The sequence below is a fragment of the Sesamum indicum genome, linkage group LG15, assembly GCF_000512975.1.
Source record: "Sesamum indicum cultivar Zhongzhi No. 13 linkage group LG15, S_indicum_v1.0, whole genome shotgun sequence".
Classification (NCBI taxonomy): domain Eukaryota; kingdom Viridiplantae; phylum Streptophyta; class Magnoliopsida; order Lamiales; family Pedaliaceae; genus Sesamum; species Sesamum indicum.
Window position 1 is genome coordinate 7430944 of NC_026159.1, and position 4502 is coordinate 7435445.

The following is a 4502-nucleotide window of genomic DNA, read 5'->3' on the forward strand; positions in this document are numbered from 1 at the left end:
AAGGCACATCCTACGTCGTCCCCGTATAACATGTCTGCTCAATTGTCTAAGAATCCACTTTCAAAATGAATATGATTCTTAATGGACAATTGCAAAAATAAGAGGGAGTACCTATTGATTTCCATCCATAGAGCAGCAATCAATATTTTGTGCTTGTACATTGTGTATAAATGGGTCCCATATACACCGATAAGTTTGTGATAATATTGGAACCCTTCGATACATAGTTTGAACGCCCAGAAGACATATCCTAATACATATGCATCAGTTGACGGTTGAAAAGCTTTGTGTTCTCATTCAACAATAGTTCCTAGATTAAAATTTTGGAGAACTCCCATATATTTGGGTAGCTTCCGAGCTGAGCTCTCATATGTGTTGTAAATAATTTCACGTATCATCTTCAAACTGTACAAGGAGCCTATTCAGATCTCCCGAAAAAATATACGGGCATAGATTGGAACTTGCAGCACATAAAATACATCACTAAATGGCAAAGACAATATGACATGATTGTACAAAGGCCACCCATTTTCAATAGAAGAAAAACAGAACGAGAGTATTGGGAATTGTACTACAATATAACACAAAATTTCATGTCGTCATCTACTGACAGACATGTGGAAAGCGGGTACCAATCTGGAGATGCACCTATGTTGCAAGTTGTGGTATGTTATATAATATCGCATACTTTATTTTAAATATTTTTTACAATACAAATATTCATTGTTTTTCTACATTCTTCAGGCAGAAGATGTGAATGCCCTTGAAGCTTTGTGTTAATCTAGACCACTAAATATTGAAGGGTATAGTCAATTGGTGGACATATTCGAACACAGATTACATATTATCAAGGAAGTCATAACCCATCAGCCACAACAAATTGCTTCGCCATCCGATGATGCTCCCACCATATTCTATAGGCAAAGAAGAAGTTTTAGCCGAATGTCTATTGGTTCAGTTGAAAGTCATGATGTTGGGGGTGGATATAGCTAGTCCTTTTACAGTGTATTCACCTCAAGATTATCACGTGCCCCAATCACCTCAAGACTACTACATGTCTCAATCGCCACAAAATGATTGGTTTCAATCGGCTCCATATATTCCAACCCAAATAGAAGATTATTTTTCACGAGTACATCTTAACCTTGGCCTTGGCATTAATCAACCATGTGCACCAGGATACAACATTTCACCAATTTCATATATATCATTTAGTGCATATCATGATAATGTGGAGTCTAGTTCTGCAACAACATCAAGTCGGTTGGACATTAATCCCAGTGGTGATGATAATGAGGCACAAAACTGAGCCAATGCAAAATGTTGGGGAGAAAATAAGAATACCTCGGCATCAATGCCACAAGCGTAATTGTGAAACTGGTGGACATTTTTAATATTTGCATTTTTATTTTATAGTTCATTGTATTTTTTTAAATTGTATAAAAATATTACATTTGTATAGTTAATTGTATATTTATTAAATTAATAAAATTTTAATATTACAATTTTTTAAATTTTAATATATTGTTAAAAATTAATTGAATATACTTAATTTATAAAAAAATAAAATTAAATAAAAAATGAAAAAATAAAAAAGGTGTCATGGAATCAATCCACGACATCAAGTGAGTATTTAAAAAATAAATAAATTTTTAAGTCAAGTCGCAAATGTGATCCACAACTCAACATATTTTTGTTATTAATTTTAAATAAATTATATTTATATAATTTATGTTTTTAATAATATTTAAATAATTAACCCATTTTCTCTTTACGGACCAAAGGTCGAAGTGTAAAAATAGTTAAATTATTTATATTAGTAAATAACTAAATTGAAACTATAATTATTTATAAATAGTAGTAACTTGTAAACATAAATAGACCTAGAAATAATTGTTCATAAATAATATATAATTGTTTGGATTTAGTCGTTATCGTAATTCGTTTACTATTCATAATTTTACTTTATATGAGTTACCGTTATTTGTTTTAGTCGTATACTATTTAATGTGATTGTCTTTCTCATATTGATATATTGTTAATCAATGTAATTTATTTATTATTTTTAGTTATATTAATATCAATATAATGGTTGTATCATAGAAACTAAGAAGTGTATTTTTATTTTAAGGTAAATTATATTGACACTCATTAAAATTATGTGTAATTATATAAACACCCCATACTTTTTGCAAAAATGCAAATACATCAATTGAAATAGTACTTGTAATTTCAAGTACACCCCATTTCCAGTTGTCATATTTTACACAAACAACCCCTAAAATACATCACACTAACATCCCTTACAGGGTGTACATATAATTTTACAAATAGTAAAAAATATTTGTATAATTAATACTAACCTCGTCAAGTATCAAACTTTACCCTTTATTGTATTACATAGAAAAATAAAGTAATTGGAGCGCAATTGCTATAAAATTTGAATTATTATCAAGCTTCACATATTGTTTGAATTTAACTTAATTATATTTAAACGAACCATAATTGGATCAAATATGAATTGCATCCAAATAATTTAATACTTTTTAAGTATGGATCGCACTCGAGTCGAATTTAAAAGTTTATCGAATCAAAAATTTGTTCAAATTTGATTTGTTTATAAGTTCAACAAATCAATTTTAAATAAACTTTTACTAGTCAATTTTAATCAAGAATCAAATATTTTAATTTATTTTTCTGCCTTACTCCAGCTTCTACATTTTTTAATCTATTGAAGAATCTCAGAATTTTTATTTGAGAATAGTAAACAAGTGACAAAGTGTGTAACAGCAAATAATCATTGATCCAACTCCGATTCAATAAGTCAAAGTTGCTAGATGGATATTGTTTTCTTGATTAATTAAAATAATTTTTTTGACCATTTGAGATTGCATTTTGAGTTGATATTCATTGGTATATTTTCAAAATATGGAGGAGAAAACGACCAATTCAAACAAGAAAAGAGAATAATTTAATTTAATTTAAGATAAATTACAACAACCTCCGTTGAAATTTTAGTATAATTATGAATATCCCTTCATTGTTTGAAAAATTTTCAACATCCCCTGATTTTAAAAGCCGTCTAACAAATAGCTAATTCCGTTGATATTCATTAGGTTTCCATCCATTTTTTATGGTGAACTGACTTAAAATGCCCTTATAAACTAAAAATTATAATTTTTTTATTTTTTAAATTTTTTTATTTTTGTTTATTGACTAAGTGGATAGTTTTACAAAATTTTATTTTAAAAAAAAAGAAAAAAATACAATAAGGACATAGTTGATAGTTTCATATTTTCATTCAAAAATTACATAATTTCATCAAATAACTTTAAAATTACCATATATATAAATTTGTTTAGTATTTTTCACATGAGACTTGTTAGATATGTTCGTACCTCCTATGTATGTGCCATGCTCATAGTAAATGCATTTCAAGAATATTTAACAATTAGGGATAATTACGTTCCCCTCATCTGAAATTTGATGTAGTTATATTAAATTTTTTATAATTTTGAAAATTATATTTAACATTTCTAAAGTTTGCTTCCGTCTAACAAATAAGTCCCTATATTAACTAGTCAAAATTCATACTAAAAGAATTAGAAAAAAGTATATATTTACGTCCGATTGAATTTTTACTGACTTATTGCAATTCAAATAAATCTTTTATGATCAAATTACTCTCATATGTCTTCGCGGTTAATGCGTGTGAGGAGATATGTCTTTACTGTTATGGGGGTAGTTTAGTCCAAGAAAAATTATTTTACCTGCAATAAGTCAGTAGAAGGTAAGTATCAATTGTTATTCAGATTTTTCGTTAATATCAACAAATCTAATGAATTTTAACTAACTGCGGAACTTATTTGTTAGACGAAAGCGAATTTTAGGGACGCTAGATGTAATTCCTCCAACCATAAGGGGTCTTTCTGCAATTCCACCAAACATCAGTGGAGGAAAGTATAAATTATCCCTAACAATTAACCACACTTTTGGGGGTGGAAGTGTTAATTTTGCAATTTCAGATACCAAGTTGGGAAATAATGAAACTTCTGGGGCCAGATTGCTATTTCCCCCTTTTTGTGCGCGTGAGAGTGTGTTAATAGTTGTTACAGGCTTCCAGCTTCTTCGGAGGCAGCAAAAGAAGACAAAAATTTGCTGGTGACGGTGAGATAATATATGGATGCAGTTCACACTTTGATCAAATATTTATTTAGTTTTTTTCTTTTTTGAAAAACAAAACATTCTACATGAATAAAACAATATAATATTGCATTAGACTATTATATTAAATAATTTTTTCCTATAACATTTTAAACATTTAGATAAAATAATCATTTAACGTGATTTTATAATCAGGTCAAACAAGAAATCTTGAATTTGAATTTCATTGCCACCCATTTATAAAATAAAGGTTTCGTAGAAGGCATGTTAAGATATTACATATTACAGTAGAGCGGCTAGAACCTCTATAAATTCATACTCGATAAATTTATAACTTC